The sequence below is a fragment of the Ursus americanus genome, chromosome 14, assembly GCF_024610735.1.
Source record: "Ursus americanus isolate L20-20 chromosome 14, mUrsAme1.1.p, whole genome shotgun sequence".
NCBI lineage: Eukaryota > Metazoa > Chordata > Mammalia > Carnivora > Ursidae > Ursus > Ursus americanus.
The window spans coordinates 26,898,559-26,917,444 of record NC_142140.1 but is presented as its reverse complement, the minus strand read 5'-3'; the positions used below and the strand labels follow the sequence as shown (position 1 = coordinate 26,917,444).

Below are 18,886 nucleotides of genomic sequence, written 5' to 3'. Positions count from 1 at the left end.
CTTTATTTATTTTTTTCTCTTTGGTTTTCAAAAGAAAATGGCTATGTGATTGTTCCCATCTTAAGGGGAAGTTGAAAGTGAAGTTGGGGGGCGGGGGTTGGTGCTCAAGGAGTAACGTTGCCTTGTGTGTAGAGTTACACATTTCCGGAGCACAGTGTAGATCTCATAGTGGCATCTCTTGCCAAAAGTCACTTTGATTCAACTTCGATGAGTTTCTCGTAAATGGCAACATTTAGGTGGTGAGAGGCGAGAGGAAACAAGAACCAGTACAGCTGATTTGATCTCCAGTGGTATAGATTCAGTTAGCCAAAAGAAGCGTGTCTGAGTTATAACCCAGGTTTGGTAATTTGTTGAACATAAAGTTATTTTCCAGCTTTCTTGCCCGCCCCAAGCACCCTGCTTCTTCACATCCGGTCTGAAGCAGTTATGTGGGTTGGATTGGTTGTTTCTGGTTCCTTGCGAAACTTGGGTTCATTCTCCCAGTTTTCTCTTAGATATTTCAAAGAGGAGGAGTTGTAAATGTAAATGTATGGCAGTGAGATGTGTTTAACCTCTAGCTAGAGATCAGTATATTATATGCAAAATTTCATTCACATGTATGAAGTTGAAACTCCAATAATGTTCTTCAAGAATTAGCACCTTTGACTTTGGGCATAAAGGCAAACAAAACAAAATAACCCAAAAATTACTCTGAGTGAAGATTCTGAGGTATAATTTGACTTCCCCAAGGGGGTGAAGCCTCCCCTGGACTTAAAATAATACCGACTTAAACTCTGTGTGTGCATGGGCATCAGACCCTGTTCATTTTCTTGGTTTTAGAAGGAGAGAAAATACTCTGACCAAAGGGAGACTTACTTTAAATCTCAGGTACTACACGCTGTGAACTGAAAGTGTCAATTTGATTATCTACGCATCCTAACTGCATCTTGGTGGGATGGTTGCTATTTAAAAGATAAGTGTCAAGTGGTGAAATGATGTTTTGTGTAAGATACTTGTTACTTCATCTTATCATATAATGATTTTGAAACAGTATCTAGTGATTTAAAATAATCTTTAGTGTTGTTTATAGCCAAGTATCACCACCCCTTGTAACTGTTAAATTTTCGTGAGACAGTCTATATCGTATTCATAGATGGAGTCCTGGCCACTTTTATATGTTCATTTTGTAACTTAAAAAAATGGTGGACTATGCTCGAAATTTTGTAAAGCAATAAGAACGAGAGAGATTTGAAAGACTTTAAAGTTTGAGATATACCTAAAAAATAAACATTTCTGAAAGTTCTTGATCCAAGTGGTTTGAAATACATCCAAATTTGAGCCTTTGTGAAATTATAAAAAAATCTGCTTTGCCAACCACATAATTTAACTTGCAACTGCATTGACATAGATCTGTGTTGAACATTTAAGAATTCTCTTAATTGACTTTTCTTCATATTATGTATAGTAAAAGGACATGTTTTAGAAAATTTTAGTAGTCTTTTTTCATATAATTATATCTTAATGTGTTTGTGAATGTTAAAGTAGGAAGGACTCAAGCTCTAGGCCATACTAATGTTTATTTTATAGGGAGGTCTCTGGGCAGAAATAAGTAGCAGATTCTAAGCTATAACAAAACTGATTTGGACTTCGAACTTATATGATCTTAGATTTCGTGATTTTACTCAAATCATTAGATTGGTGGTTTCTTGGAGAGTTTGAGAGTCTAGTTATGGAAGTTTGTTTGAGTGTTTATTTAATATCAGCCTTCTGAAATTATAAAGGATGATGAGAGATTTGGCTCTAAAGTTTTTACTCCGGTCCTGTGAAATGATGTAGACATTTCTGTGGTATGTTTTTAGAGCAAAGGTTCTTCTGGTGTCTTTGGACGTCTAGGGGGTCCATAAATGGGCTTCAAGAGATTCCTGAACTTGCTGTAGTTGTAACCAAACCTTTTTGTGTGTGTTTTTAGGGAGAGGGTCTGTGATTGTGTTATAAAAGAGGTCCAGAGCCCCAAAATGTTAGAGTTGTATGTTTTTATTGAATAAAATAGGAGTTAGAATAATTCTTAAAAGGAAAAAAAAAAAAAAAAGAAAAAATACAGATCTTTGTGCCCAGTACTTGCTGTTTAAAGTTGTCTTTAGCCTAGACATGTGGTCTTAGAGGTGCAAAAACACTTCCATTTTGTTGCCACAGCAAAGCATTGCCTGTTCGTTGATAAACCATACACACACACATAAAGGGCTTGACATGCTGGTCCTGGGTGCATTGTGGCTGTTTTTAAATTTAAAAATTTAGAGCAGATAGATTGATGGTCAATAAGTAGAGATTTGATCTTGACAACCAGCCCTTGGAGCAAATGGTCCACCCAGCTCCTCTTACTGCTCTCTAGCAAATCTGAAATGTGACTGGGAGGTAGTCATTCTAAGAAAATGTGTTTTTGCCTTGGCCAAACAGCAGAACATGATGGGAAAAAGTTTCTCATCAAAACAGACTCAAGTTCAAATCTGGGTTCTTTCATTCACTGTAGCTATTTAACCTACCTGACCCTCCAGTTCTTCATCTGGATAAAGCCTAAGGCAGTAGAAGTGTAAGGAGGTAGGAATGAAGTTTGCTGTGTAAAAAAACTCTCAACCCCTCATTTGGCCCATGTTAAGGACTTGGGAGCTAGAGCTAGATGTGATAACCACTAATCAACACCTGAATGAACATGTATAAGCACAGTATATGGTAATGGTATGTATTCTTTTCCAAAGAATAATGAAAATATTAACAAATTGGAACATTTTTTAAAAATTAGGTTTTCAAAAATGAGTTAGGATTAAGTGGTCCTTACCTTGTAGATATCCGGGGGTAAAGTTGAAGGAAGATGGTGGTGCGCTTAGTAAAGCTGAAGACATGGGTGCTGGGCCGAAAGAGTAGCAGTCCGCCGACATTATAGCTATCTCTTTGTGTAAGATTCCACTTAACTTTTGTTCTTCACTTGTAATTTAAATAAATTTAAACTAAAAAACTGCACTTGTACTTTCCAGCCCATTGTCTCTGAAAGTGTTTGTTCACCTCCTCGTGTTGGGGACCCTTACAGGTACTCCAGAGACTTCCATTAGTGGAAGCTACCCCTGTAACTTTGGCTGTCTAATTCTGGTGTCTTTAAAATGCCCCCACAGTTGGGTACCTGCATTGATTTTTCTCAACAGGGAAAAGAATCTGGAATAACTGAATTATATTTTCCTATCTTTAAACATTGAAAGAAGAGAAGGTATTATGAATAAGAACAGAGTTATGAATAAAATACTTACAGTGCTTATGGCTATAAGAGCAAACGTTTCCACTGTTTCTGTGGTCTTTTTCTTTTCTTTTCATTTATTTGTGGTGAGCATTTGTGCCTACTGCCTTTAAGTGGGGTAGTGGTACGAACACAAGCACTGACTGGGTTTGACACCCCTAAGCTTTCTGGTTGTGCTCAGCTTGAGCCATCCAGTATCTGAGTCTGGAGAAGGTGACCATTAGCTGAGATAATAAAAGCAAAAGGCTTTGCACAGTCCTAGGCCCCTAGTATAAATGCTTAAAGGTTGTAGCCATCTTGAGGATGGTTTCATTCTTGTCTTTTGAAGGAGAAGCTAGTATGTTCTTTAAGAACCGTCCCATGTAAACCTTTAGGGATCATCCCACTTTGAATTCATAAAAGCCTTTCACATCTTTCTGGTTACCATGGGCAGGTACCCCAGCATCTGTAGGACCTATTAGACCTGTGTGCTATTCTTGGCAGTGGGATTGCATTCTCTGTTAGGCTGACAGGTTATGTCTAAATCCTGGCTTTTTCAGGGGCCAAACCAACAAGCATGCACAGGTTTGGAGCCATGGTCCATTCAAAAACTACATGATTTTATGGCCTTGAACAGATATCAGCAAACTTTCTGAAAGGACACCATAGTAAATATTTTCCAGTTTGTCAGCATTGGCTTCCCCCCCACTCCCCATCTCTCTGTCACACCTGTGCGATTCTACCCGTGTATTTAGAAAGCAGCCAGAGACATAAGCGAACGGCCATAGCTGTGTTCCATCAAAACTTTGTGGACACTGACATTTGAATTTCATGTAATTTTTGTGTGCCATGAAATACGTTTTTATTTGTTTGAACCATTTAAAAATGTTAAAGCTGTTCTGGGCTTGTGACATGTACAGCTAGCAGGTGGATTTGACCCATAGGCCATAGTTTGCTGACCTCTTGCCTAGAAGAATGTTAGACTCCTAAGTCCTGTAGGTCTGTGGTATCACCAAGCTGTACAAACGTGCCCCCTCACCCCATCCCACTGCTGCATACACATTGTGGTTTGCCTCCTCAAGTATTCCGTGCTTTTGGTATGGCAGCGTTATTGAAGGCCCCTGTCTCCTCCGTTAGGATGAAACTCCACGAGGTTAGTTGTTCTTAGTTACAGTGTGTGGCCTTCCCTTCTTAGCACACGTATTATTATATCACCAGGAAGTTTTGGTTTTTTTTATTGCTAAAAATGTTCTCACCTTGCCCAGTTTTCCATAAGGCTTGATGTTTGAACCCTGTCCTGTGTGACCATTTTGAAAGGAATCTATGCCTTTGGAGCTGTCTCATGCTTCAAGTTCCTCTTGTCCCCTTGTCCTGGAAAGGATGTAACCGATACTAGGCCCTCAGGCTGCTAACTAGACACTCTTACCTTAAGGAAATCTGTATTTGGATTCCACCACCCCCTTTCTGCATGATGTTTGGTTAAATAAAGCACACAAAGATTCCTCTTGTGCTCTAACCCCTGGAGATTAGCTCCAGGATTGATGTGTACAGAGCATGTAGATGTATATGTCTGTGTGTAATTTCATCCGGCCATCACTGAAGCTCTGAGGGCTGCTGCTTTTAGTGTCACCTTTTCTCTCTCTCTTGACCCTTCTCTCTTGGTCATTGTATGAGATGAGGATTTGGTGACCTGGTAATCGCTGTAACTGATTATTTTTTGCCTCCTTTCCTGCCTTTTAAACATTCTCTGCTAATTTGGTTGTTTTGCAGCAAGTATGTTCTTTTTGGAGTTTAACTTTCAAAACAACATTATGCTGAAGTTATTGGGTATTTTAGGATCTTCCCCCTTCCCAGTGTAAACTTAATGTAGTATCAGAGTTATGCATCAGTATTTTAGATATTTAGAGATAAGATGCAGTTTTTAAAATATTTTGCCATTTTATGTAGATAGTAGTAAAATATGTTATTACTCTTAAATTTTAAGGGTTTCCTTTTTTTTTTTTAAAAAAGGTAAATTTGTTATTTATTTTCTAGATGACAATTTGGGCAATATGCATCCCAAGTCATAAAATGAAATGGCAAGTCAACATCCAGAAATTTATCTTAAACAGTTGGTCAAAGGTGAATAGATATCTGTACCAGACTGCTCACTGCCCCATTTTTTAATAATAGCAAAACATTGGAAGTAATCCAAATGCCTATTAATAAACGATTGATTAGATCCATCAGGACCTACCCATGCAGTGAAATACTGTACAGTCTTTAAAAAGGGTGATGCAGGGGGTGCCTCGTTGGCTTAGTCAATAGAGCATGCAGACTCTTGATCTTGGGGTTGTGAGTTTGACCCCCACACTGGGAGTAAGATTACTTAAAAAAAAATCTTTAAAAAAAATGATGCAGGTCAATATTCATTGACATGGAATGATGTTTAGAAGAAAGAGGGTAGCATGACAATATGTGTATTGTGTGGGGTTTTTAAAATGATTTTTAAAAGGTGGACAAAAGCCCTGTATATAGAAACCTAAAGGAAAGTATCTGAAAGGATATACACCGAGTAATAGGAACTTGTTATCCCTAGGTATTAAGATTGTGGGTGATTTTTTAAAAATGCTTTTCTCAGTTTTTCTTTTCATGTAGCATGTGCTGCTTTTATAATCAGGAAAACATAATAAAGCTATTGAAGAATAAATATAGTAATTAAAATATCTCCTATTTGTGGCTAATTGAGCTCTCATGACTACTTTCCTTCATAGTCTGTATTGTATTAGAAGTGAAGTATGTTTTCTCATATACCTTGAAAATGTTTTCTGTTTTACTAATAAGTAAGAATATTGTCCTGACTTTTCTAACAGGAAAGAAAAAATCCATACAGGACTAAATAACAGTTTTCAGAAGAAACTTACTGAAACACAGACATTTACATGATAGCATGTTGTGCCTCATTTCTTGTTGTGAAAGATTTTCCTCCATTGAAATTCCTATAAAATCGTAAGGAGTTCATATATATGGAGGCAATAGAGGGTAGTGTTTAAAAGCGTGAGCTCCACTACTTACTGTTTGTGTTACTTTTATCCATTTATGGCCTCAGTCTCCTCCTCTGTAAAATGTGGGCAATTCTGGGGCACCTAGCTGGCCCAGTCAGCAGAGCATGTATGCAACTTTTGATCTTGGGGTCATGAGTTCAAGCCTCACTGGGTGTAGAGCTGAATGAATGAATGAATGAATGAATGAAAATGTAAGCAATACCTTGCTAAGTTGTTGTGAAGGTTAAATGAGGCAAGTGCTTAGCAGAGTTCCAGATACTTAGCAGTAACTAAGGAGAAAGAAGTGGTGGGACAAGTAAGGGTATATAATAATAATAATAGTAATGGCAATGATGATAATAATATTGGTGATGATAATAATATTGGTTGCTAATATTTCCGTCCTTCTAGAGGCTTGCATGAGGGCAGGGCCTTGTTTGTCACATTCACCAGCCTAAACCCTCTAACCAGACCAGGTACCTTGATGACGACAGTAGTGTAGTCTAGGTTCAGAACCTAGTCATCAGTCATGCTCCTTTTAGCGTGCTATCTCTGTGTACACTATCAAAAAACGTGTTCAGGGGCTAACAACTTGCTGGCATTTACGGAGTTGGTGCTCCGTAAATATTTGTTGAATGGATGGTGACCTAAAGCAAGCATTTCCTTCCTCTTGACAGTGCATAGTGAACTTTTAAAAGAAGGTTTGGGTCATCTTTAAAGTATATGGAGGAAAATGTCAGGTGTAAAAACTGTTAAAAGGGAGAATCTGTTTTGATTTCTACTATTTGAATGAATCACAGCAAATTTGTTTCACTTTTTTTCTCTTAGCTGGTTACCTCAGTCTTAGCTCAGCTAGTGTGCACCTGCATCCTTGTGGTGTACCTGTGATCATTTTAGAAATTTTTCACTTTATTTTCACTTAAGTTATTTTGGTTTGGGGCTATGTTTTACTTTCCAACCTAAGCCCCCAAGTTCTGAGATACATTTCAATGTTTCTATGAAATTAGAAACGTTGACCTGGCCATGAAGAATGAGAAGTATAACCACATCTGGCTGTGACATACTTATTTGCACACACTGGGGCTTTGGGTTTGTTTGCAGGAAATTTTAGGAAATGCTTGGAATAAAAAATGTAGAAATACTGTGATAATTGATGAAGTATACCTATCAGTTACATATTGCAGAGTAAGAAGAACCCACTCCAAAACTTTGTGGCTTAAAATAATGACCATTTATTTGCACACAATTAGGGCAGGGCAGTTCTTCCACTGCTCTTGTTTGGCCTGAGGTCACTAATGTGGCTGCTGTCATCTGAAGTCACCAAGTCAGAGCTGATTGGTCTAGGGGTCTAGCTGGGACAGCTCATCTGACCACTACACGATCTCTTTTTCCAGTAGCTAGACTAGGTTATCCTCACATGGAGACGTTATGTTTCAGGGTGAGAGCAGCAAGGCTTCTTGAGGCCTAGGCTTAGCAGTCACACAGGGTCACTCTGCCACATTCTTTTGGTCAAGGCAAGCCACAAGCCCAGTCCAGATTCCAGGGTTGAAAGTAGGCACCACTTTTTGATGGAAGATGCTGACAGCAGTTGGGGGGGGAGGCAGCGGTATGTTATGGCCATCTTTGCGAACAGTATGCCCCTTGCTTTGTATATTAACCCTTATTTGCCATGAGTGATAAACTCTGCAGTGAGGCATGGTGTTAGCTGCTTCCCTGTATTCTCTGGGATAACAGTTCTATGAGGTAGGTACTATTACTCCCATTTTAAAGTTGTGATAAGTGAGCCATAAGGAGGTTATGTAACTTGCCCTAGATCTTTTACCTAGTTAGGGGCAGATCCTGAAAGTTATGGAAAGTTAATCCCTGTACCAGTGCTTAAATCCTTTGCTAAAGAAATTTGCATTGTGTGTGTGTGGGGGGGAGGAAGCATATCTTTAGCAATCTCAAAAGAAGAATCCAGTATCTTAAAATTTTACATGAATTCTGTATTCTACTCCATTATACATCCCTTTGTTTTACCATAAAACTAATATTTTAAAATTACTTGTTGAAAGGTTGTAAGTAGTGGAAACAAAATTGGGCTACCCTAAGCAAAAAAGGAGGTTACTGGAAGGATGTGGTGTAGCTCCCCGAATTGACAATAGAGCTGAAGAACAAGGCCTCAATGGACAGTCTTCACAGGGTGGTAGCCTTATTAACGTTTCCAACGCTTCGTAACTCCACTCTGTACTGAGAATAAAGGGGTCTCTCAGGGTCAGCTGGGTCCTGCAAGGTGCCTCGTTTCCTGCTTCACCAAGAAAGTACCTTCTGGGGGCGGGGGCGGTTTGTTCCCCAGCAGGGGAGTGAATGCAGCGTTGATAAAACCAACAGATGTCCACTATCTGAACATTTGTGCAAGCTGCTTTGTACATTATTGGTCACATTTACTATTTGCAACACCCGATGACCCCTTCTTCACCTCTTTCCCTCTCAACGCCACGTGCCTCTAAAGGTTCTTAAGCCTCAGACTGAGAAGCACTGTTGTGACTGCCATCTATTTCCATTTCCAGTAATAACTGCTTACCATTCCAAGGGCAATAGCATATTTATCCATTTTTTTACATAGTAATCTTTTCTATCATTTCCCTGATTTTTATTATTTTTATTTTTTAAAGATTTATTTATTTTAAAGGGGGTGGGGGAGGGGTAGAGAGAGAGAGAGAGAGAGGGAGAGAGAGAATCTCAAGTAGACTCTGTGCCTAGTGTGAGTCCAAAGTGGGGCTTGATCTCATGACCCTGATATCATGAATTGAGCCAAAATCAAGAGTCGGACGCTTAACCGACTAAACCAACCAGCACCCCATTTCCCTGATTTTTAAAAGAAAATCATATGAACTATAATTTAGCCATTTATTGGTAACAGGGTTCCTATTACAAACAGTTTTACCTAGTGGATAGTGATTTCCTTAGGACACAGTGAGATAAATACAGTTATTGGCCCCTGCACTTAATGTTCCCACACTGCCCTGCTTCTGTTTTTCTGTCTTCTCCAGGTGTGTAGTGGCTTTCATTGTAACCTTGCTAATACTTAAATATTTCAGACCTTACAGTTTATGGGTCGAAGGAACAACCTACGTTTACATAGCCTTTAGCTATGAGTTAAACCATGTTTCTAGCGATAAAATGTTGCACAAATACAGTGTGATTTTATTCAGAGCATTTTCACGCATATACTCCTATTTTTTATAATCTTTTGAAGTCAGAGAAAAGCATATTTTTCCTATTTTTCAGCTGAGCATATGGTTTAGAAAAGGTAAGCAATTTCCCCTTCAGCATAGAACCGTTGGCAGGAAAACATAGGTATTCTGACTACCCATGCCTTTGCTGCGGAAGATTTCCCAACTGGAGAAGCCTGTCTTCTGGTTTCTCAGGTTTCTGGGCTGATTCGGAGATGAGTGAATGTATGTTGGGACACTGGTGTGAAATGGAGATCTAGTTGTCACCTTGACCATTAGTAGTAGCCACTTTTGTTTATTCTTGCTTTGGAGGCCCAGCCTCTTTTATGTCCCCATAGATAGCCAGTTGAGAAGCCAATTTGTCCCACCTCTTCTTGCCATGATTAGCTGGTTTTTGAAGTACCTCTTGGAGCCCTTAAGTCTGGCCTTTTTTACTTCCCCACGGTGTAATTACCACCTTGTGGTGTAGTCACTTGTCTTCCCAACCCCTGGACTCTTTTAAATGGTCTGCTCTGTTTTCTGCTGTTTAGGCCCACCACTACAAGGGATTTTGAGAGGAGTGCTTGACACTTTTGTTTAATTAGAATCTCTAGACAGGGTTCTGTTAACAATAGGTTTGTATGTTAGGCCCTTCCCCCTTGCTTGTAAAGTTTCACTGTAGTCTGAAACCATTAATGTGATCATGGTGTTAATATGGTGTTTCTTATTTGGCCAGAACATTTTGTAAATAGAGACACCTCAAGACTTTTCTGGAGCTTTTAGAACCTTGTCCTAACATTTAACCTAATTTTTAAATTGTCTTTTTCTAATTTGTTTCAGTTGCTGATTTTTACAGCTTCTAAACATGTTAACACTTAATACTAATCAAAATCAAAAACTCTTTTTTTCTCTTGCATTTCTAGTTTGTCTCATGGTCTCATTTTTGCAGGCATTTTGAACCTTTAGAATCCTTGAACTTAATCCTGAAAAGAGTGCTAGCAAAGTTCATGATTGAAAAATGCATACTTGGGGCGCCTCAGTAGGTTAAGCATTAGACTCCTGATTTCGGCTCAGGTTATGATCTCAGGGTTGTGGGATCGAGCTCTGCACTAGGTACAGAGTATGCTTGTCTCTATCCCTCTGCTCCTCCTCTCCCTCTCTCTCTTTCTCAAATAAATAAATCTTAAAAAAAAAAAGAAAAGGAAGAAAAATGCATACTTTTCATCTGTATACATTTATATTTTGTTCACGCTGTTTTTAAATTTTCGTTTTGTTTTTTGTTTTGCTGTTAAGTTTTAACGTTCTGAACACAAAGACATTTTTAGTGTTTTGGAACATAGCTTCTCTTAGCTGCTCTAAAAGGAGATACTTAAGACTCCATTCGATGCTCTCTCCACTACCCATCCTGTTGATTATTACTGTTCTGGTAGTTATAACTGTAAATCATTTAGAAATCGAAGTCAGAAAAGAGACCATTTGCCATTATATTAGGACAGTTTAAAAGGAATCACTTGTTCAAATTTACTAGCTTCCTGAAGCTAGTAAAAATGTTTATGGTTTTCAAGATTCCCTGTGAATATATTTCAACACTACAAGACAGTGAGTAACACGTGTTTAGCTATTATAGATTATGAGAACAGTAGCTCCCAGAAAGGATAGTATTCCAGTTTTCTGTTTAGAACTATAATGGAGCTAAACGGAAAAATCAGTTGTCCTAGTGAACAGCAGTCACGATGTGACAGTAGGAAGGTTCCTTAGTGTGTCTGTTGCTTTAGCTAACAGCCAGCAACGATTAGCTTTCCTTTCCATAGAGCTGGTGTCAAGTATTAATCAGCTGTAGACTGGAAAGTTTTTATTGGCTAGCATTTGTAAGTGGAAGAAACACCAGTCTATTTTTTATCTGTAGTCTCTTAACCATGTAACTGCCTATGATATTGTCTGTGTGGTGTTCTTACAGAGAGAAACAGTTCCTCTAAAAAAAAAAAAAACCTGAATTAGTACTGCAGTGTATGAAAATAGTGAACTTTGACCTTGAAGAGTCTAAATGATCTAAATTAAGTTTGAAATGTGTACTAGAAAAAAAATTACATGTTAAATCTAAGTATTCTTGTTTTTCACATTTGAATGGTTTAATTTTAAAACAAAAGTTGTAAAATGTAGAATTGAAAAAAAAATTTTTTTAAAGATTTTATTTGTTTATTTGACACAGAGAGACAGCCAGCGAGAGAGGGAACACAAGCAGGGGGAGTGGGAGAGGAAGAAGCAGGCTCCTAGTAGAGGAGCCTGATGTGGGGCTTGATCCCAGAATGCCAGGATCACTCCCTGAACTGAAGGAAGATGCTTAATGACTGTGCCACCCAGGCGCCCCATAGAATTGAAAATCTTAAAATACACAAAAGCTAAAAAAAATACGATTTTGAGTTTTTAGAATTAAATTTAAAAAAGGGAGCCTATCAGGAAGGGGCTGAGGCTGGGTCACCTTTAGGGCGCCTGGAAGGAAGAGTTTGGCCCAGGCAACGATGGTGTGATGTGGTTCGAGATTCTGCCTGGGATCAGTATTATGGCTGTGTGCTTTGTCAGCCCCCGCATAGCCATGGTGCACATCCACAGGTTCAGTAACGAGGGTAAGCTAAAAAGGGTTTCCTATTATCCATATCAGTGGAGTTTGATGAAGAGAGATAGGCGTGTCTTTGGAGTTAATCACTATTATGCGTCAAAGGATTTGGAGAATATTGATTAAGGAAGCATTTTCCTGACTGATGAAAAATAACTCAGTTATGCTCATCTATCTACCCTTTCTAGAAGGCTATGCAGTGTATTAATGTAGTACACAATAAAAACAAAAAATTAAAAAGAAGAATTCTATAAAAAAAAGAATTACATAAATGCAGTTCTAATGGAAAACTGAACTTTCTGAATGCTTGCAAGGTTTTTGTTTAATAAGTTTTTCCTGCTTGCAAAAATCAAGTGTTTGATATGTTAGTCTCCTCTTAGAACAGCAAACCACTAAGAAAGAATAGGTGTTTGTAGAAAAATTGGAAAATTTCACAAATACACAGAAGCAGGTAATAGTTACTCGTACTTCTACTACCCAAAGATACCACTAGTAATATTTGATGTAGATCCACCCAACTGGTTATAGAGTTGCCCAATTAAATATTCTTTGAATGAATGCTTACAAGTAAGGAGAAGGAGTAGTAGAAATGCAGACATAGTGTGAACCAAGTTTCGTTAATCTCACTGCCTCTCAGGTGTTGCCAAAAGCTGAAGAGAGAGGCTTCTTCCCCGCCAACCCCAGGATGGGAGAAGAGAGCTATCTTGCCCTTTGGCTAGCCTTGGCTGAGGTGAGGCAGAGCATCTTTCCTGCAGACTATAGTCTGTCTGCCTAAGTCTTTTAGCAACTCTGTTAACGCTGAATGTCTTCTGGTTGCAGAGGAAGACAGTTGGAGTTCTTGGTGGAGTAGCTTGTTGAATAAGCCACATCAGTTCTTCTTCTTCTTTTTTTATTTTTTAAGATTTTATTTATTCAAGGGGGGAAAGAAAGTGAGCACGCAGGGTGGGTGAGAGTGCAAGAGCAGGGGGAGCAGCAGGCAGAGGGAGAAGCAGACTCCCCGCTGGACAGGGAGCCCGCCACTGGGCTCTATCCCTGGACTCCAGGATCATGACCTGAGCCGAATGCAGACACTTAACCAACTGAGCCACCCAGGCACCCCTAAGCCACATCAGTTCTTTTCAGCCCCCTAGATTCTTTAAATCGGCTCTTACGCAAAAGAATGTCCCAATATTCAGAAATAGAGTCACCTTCAGGTTACTTGTACTAAGTGAAAACGAGGTGGAGTGGTTAGACACTCCCAGGTGATTTCAGTTAACATCTCACCTCAAATCCAGTCGACTTGATAAAAGAAAAATCCGTAGGAGCTCAGGGCAGATTATGGTATAAGCATATGCCAGTCCTCTCCTGTGGAATAGGGAAGTGCTAATCTGGTCAGATCTGTTAAAGAGACAGGCAAGGCTTAGCAAAGCAGAATTTTCTCATCCTGCTCATCTTTTGCCTTAGTGTGGAAGAAAGATTTGTCCTGGGACGAAAGAGAGAAAGAAGGAAAGATGGGCAGGTGGCTAGTAATACAGGATGGTTGGATCTCTTTCCGTGTGCCTTGGCTTAGTGGTAAGCAGATCTCTAGGTCTGAGAAACTAGCAAAGTGAAGTGACACACAGGACAACTTCCCCAGGCGGTGATACAACTTCTTGGTGTTCTGTGTGAAAATACAATGGTGACTTTGATCCCAAGCCCTTAGTGAGAGGAAATCCAGGGAGAAGTAGGAGGAAGTATAACATCTCTTTGTAAACGTTTTATTCTTGACATGTAATAGACTCCGGCCTAGAGAATTGTGTCAGCCTCTCCCTTCTGCCGCTGTCTTTCAGGAGCGCCCTCCTGTGTTCTCCTGAACTGACCAGTTTAGGAGGTGTCATTTCTGCCTGAGAATTCTAAGAGCTTACACGCAGTGCTTGGTATGAAGGAATTGCTTTGGAAGATGAATAACCATTGTGATGATAACTGCTATATGCAAAAGAGGGAGATTGCTGGTTTTACAAGTCTATGGTTTGAATTCTTAGGTCTGGCAGGAAACCGAGCCCATTCAGACGGTTCTGGAGACTAATGAAAGGATTATTTTCAGAGGAATGCCGGGAGTTAAGGGTGACATGTTGTTCCTGTCATCCATGGAACCAGCCTCAATGGAAAGCCATTATCACCACTAAGTCCAAAGGAGCAAACAGAAGAAATAGCTTTACCGGAGTCCAATGAGAGAGCTGGAGCCACAGAGGGGGGTCCTGGAGGATTCAGCCACTGCCCGAATTTGTAGCCAAGAGCAGAGAGGGAATAAGGAAGCAATACTCCCTCCCCCACTTTCTTTCCTCCCTCTCTCTTTGATCTTCTTCCGGTGCCTTCAATTGACCAACCCCACCTGGAGGCCTGCTTGCTTTAACCCAGTGATGCTTCCCATAAAGGTCAAGTCTTTGTGGGCGTAGAGCAGGGCCAGAGTGGTAGAAAATTGGTCTGGCGATGGGGAGAAGGCATTCAAATGGAGAGTTACTAGCACACCTTAGTAGCATATTCGTAATTGCACTTTCATCATGTTAGCACATCATTCTCAGCTCCTGAAATCCCAAAATAAACCTTAAAGCGTGTGAACTATTGATTATGACTCAGTTGTATCTTTTTTTTATTTATTTTTATTATTTATTTATTTATTTTTAAAAAAATATTTTATTTATTTATTTGACAGAGATAGAGACAGCCTGCGAGAGAGGGAACACAAGCAGGGGGAGTGGGAGAGGAAGAAGCAGGCTCATAGCAGAGGAGCCTGATGTGGGGCTCGATCCCATAACACCGGGATCACGCCCTGAGCTGAAGGCAGACGCTTAACGGCTGTGCCACCCAGGCGCCCCCCCCTTTATATTTATTTATTTAACAGAGATGGAGACAGCCAGCGAGAGAGGGAACACAAACAGGGGGAGTGGGAGAGGAAGAAGCAGGCTCACAGCAGAGGAGCCTGATGTGGGGCTCGAACCCAGAACGCTGGGATCACGCCCTGAGCTGAAGGCAGACGCTTAACCGCTGTGCCACCCAGGCGCCCCTCAGTTGTATCTTTTAATATAAATAGTCCAAGCAGTTATCCTACCCTTATCCAATTAATTAAATATTCAAAGAAATAATCTGAACAATTCTCAGAAGAATTGGAAAATCACTGAAAGACCTTCTGTTGGGGCATTTTGTTCTTGATTAAAATTAAACTAAGATTTAAAAAAAAAATACGCATGTGAACTGTACAAGTGTGACATATCCTAAAATACAAAAATTGTACTTTTAATCACACATTGGTGAAGGTTTTTTGTTGTTAGAATTAAGCTGCAGGGGTGCCCTGGCTGGCTGAGTTCACAAAGCATGCAACTCTTGATCTGTGATTTCAAGACCCTATTGGGTGTACAGATTGGTTAAAATCTTAAAAAAAAAAAAAAAAAAGAAAAAGCTGCAAAAGGAAAGTGGCACTTTTTTTTTTTAAGTCCCTCCATATTATCCCTTCCAATCTATTTAAGGTGGATAAATTGGCATGAAGATTCTTACTTAGCCAATCTAGAAATATAAGAAAAGATTTTAAGCTATTAAAAGAGGGTCTATTTTGATCCATGACTTTATTGAGCACTTGGCTTTGAGAGATGTAAAGATAAATAAGATACTTTGCTTCCCCAAATTTAAGATTAAACAGTGAAGAGAGGTCCACATCCAACTATAGTAATCAGTGATAATAAAACATCAGCGGTGGGATCAGTAATAGGGAGAAGTGGTTTAATCTGTCTTTACCAGAGATTCTTTCCAGTGGCTCACAAATATTTATTAAAAATTTACACTTACCATGTTTTAGAAATACAGATGATGAAAAGATACCAAAAGGCCCTGAATTCAAGTTGCTGGGGTCCGAGTGAGCCTTTTAGTACCTTTTCATCAAGAGCAGCCAATCTTTTGGTGGTTCCCCAATGCTTCAACGATGGCATTCAAAACCCTTACCATGTCCCTCCGTGGTCCTCTGAACTGGCCCCACCTATATCAACAGTCTCCTCAGGTGCTCTGGCCTTTTAGTTCTTCAGTCAAGCCATACTTACTAGAGTCTTTCCTCTTGAGATTTCTTTTGCCTTGGATGCCAGCTTCACCCTCATCTTAGAACACCTTTTTTGCCTCCTGGTCCCAGTTTAAATGCTGCCTCTTCACATGATCCTTCCCTGACCTTCCAGATCAAATCCAGGGATCTTATTACTTGCTCTAAAACCTGTATATAAGCAGGCACTTTGCTCTTCTCCCTCAAACACTTTAATTTATTAGTGTAAATGTTTGATGGGGGTCTTCATTACCAGAATGTAAGTACCATGAGAGCAGGATACCTGTCTGTTTCACAGCTGTGTCTTCAGTACCAAGCATGATGTTTGATGATGGTGCTCAATACATTGTAGAAAGAAGGAAAAAGAACTGGTTTTTAGCCCAAACCCCTACCACTTACCAGCTCGGTGGCTTTTGGTATCTTGCTAATTGGGAGTTAATTTCTTCCTGTAATATGGGGATAATAATGATAATGACACTTAGTTTGTGCTAGGCACTGTGCTTTTGTTATCTCCTCAATTAAAACTTCATCAGAAATGATGAAGGTGAAATGACTTGCTTGAGATCAAACATTTCGTAAATAGAAAACAGGATTTAAATCCTGATCTGTTTGATTTCAAAAACTGATTGCTCTTCTCCGTACCTTTATGTGATTGTCTTGGGGGTAAAACCTGTAGGGGAGGTCTTTGATACAGGCTTGTAGGGTGCTTGCCCGTTCTGAGGATATTGACATTCATGAAGAAGCATGCTTAAACCGCTTTTAGACAATTGGAGTGCGGGATTAACTCCCTGTAGAGAAAGTGTAAGCGACTTCTCCCCCTCCCCCGGGGAAAGTGACTTCTAAACTGACTCCTGAAGAAGTTAGCTGGGTCCGGAAGCAGAATGTAGCATAAATGCCCCAAGGCAAGAGCTGGGGCGGGAGGGTGAAGAGCCTGGCAGGGTAGGCCAGGAAGTTGCTACTTGTTGTAAAACGCTGTAGGGAGACATCGGTGAGTTTTATATATTGAAAATATTTTGGAAGTAAGAAGTCCCAATTTGGAGTCTCCTTTAGGGGCCAAAGTGTCCATAGCCTTTCTCCTATTTTGCATCTCTGTAGCAAAGGAAGCATTTTAGCTCTTGCATTCCACTGTAGCACCCAACACAGTAGTGTTTGAAAAAGGAATTAGCAGCGTGAGGTAAGGAGTGGCTGTTTATGCTCAGTTGTTTGGTATAATTCTCTTGTTTGTTGTTGTTTTTCTGTGAGGGTAGGTGGCCTAGCCTAGATGGATAGCAGCCTCACACTAGTCACTTCACCCCTATAGCCTCAGTTTCTCATTTGGAAATTAGAGATAATTAAAATGCCTACCTCATAGGCTTCTTATGCAACATCCACACAGTGCCTGGCACAAAATAAGCTTTTGGGCAGTGTTAGCTCCTACTGTTATTAATACATATTTCCTGTCCATTCTGACCCATGCCTCTTGAATGAATGTGCATTGTTTATTTATCAAAGACCGGTTGACTGGGACACAGGAATGGACTTTTTTTTTTTAAATCATGATTTTAGTGTTTACAAAGATAATAAAATTGTCAATGAAAAAAAGACAATGAATCATCTTACTGGGGTAGTCCTGGTGTTTTCTAGACGTATTTATGATGAAATACAAAATGTGAACATGAGCTAATACTTATAGAACCCATTGTGCATGCCAGGGTTGTGCTTTCCATGCATTATCCTTGGGAAGTCTGCTTTACAGATAAGGAAATTGCGATCTTTCTAAGGTGTTAACACCAGACAACTGTAGAAGTAGACATTAACCCATGTGCTTCTCCAAACCATTTTGTGCCTTTAGCATTGTAAAGGGCTGACTTATCTCCCAACAATTTCAGCAGCTCTGTTGGGAGGTAAAAATGGGAACAGGGCTCTTAATTGTTTTTCTAATCTATCGGATTAATTGGAAGCTCCAGGCATAGTGTGCTGCCTAGTACGTAGTAGAGGCTCAAGAAAGGTTTATTGACTATAAATCTTAAATCAGATTGAGTGAGAAAAAGATGACGAGAAAAGCAATATTAGGGGCTGGCCCCAGCCTGTGTTCTACTAAAAAAAAAAAAAAAAAAAGCAAACACCCAAAAAACAAATCTGAGGTCACCAGAGATTTTATTAGCATAGCATGTTTACACAGACTAACGGTTGGAGTCTGAGGTGACAAATTTTCCTGTGTGTGTTGTAAGGGATTAACTCCTGTCTGTAGAGTTGTTATCTGCAGCAATCTGTTTGCTTCCCATTAGGTGCCCCTACCGCTCAAGAAGCTCCTGGCTCTGTCCTTGTGTTGGGCTAATTAGTTTAGATTCAGTGAAGAAAAACTATGTGTAACATTAAAATAAACCAACCATAAATAGGAAGGTGTAGCTGCTGTCATAACTCATCACTAATGTATTTCAAAGCCAGATCCGACTGATATTTGTATTTTCCTTTAGCTCAGGTAATTCAGAGTAGACGTACCATTTAATGGTAATGAGGGGAGAAAGGAGACCTTCTTGCATAGAAGAGCAAGCATGCTGCATTTAAGTCTAGAATTCCTCTCCCTCCCCCATAACAACAGAAACAAAAAAATCTCAATTTTTTTTGGAGGAACTTCATTTATGATGAGGCATTTATTGGACATCTCAAACCTCAAAGGTGGCCAGTCAGAAGGTAGTTTGATTACTAAGCATCCTCTTTATGATTTATCATGTTATACCACAAAATGAAGATACTTAAAGAGATAATTGTGTTAATTTACTATAGAAGTAGTTT

General features: G+C 39.6%; 1 protein-coding gene and 1 pseudogene across 5 annotated transcripts in view; both read left to right on the top strand.

The window, feature by feature from the left end:
• The window catches only part of ATXN7 (ataxin 7), a 147,882-nt gene that overhangs the window by 639 nt on the left and 128,357 nt on the right, over positions 1-18,886 (top strand). The window lies entirely within an intron of this gene.
• LOC123798818 (NADH dehydrogenase [ubiquinone] 1 alpha subcomplex subunit 1 pseudogene) lies at positions 8-18,213 on the top strand (annotated as a pseudogene).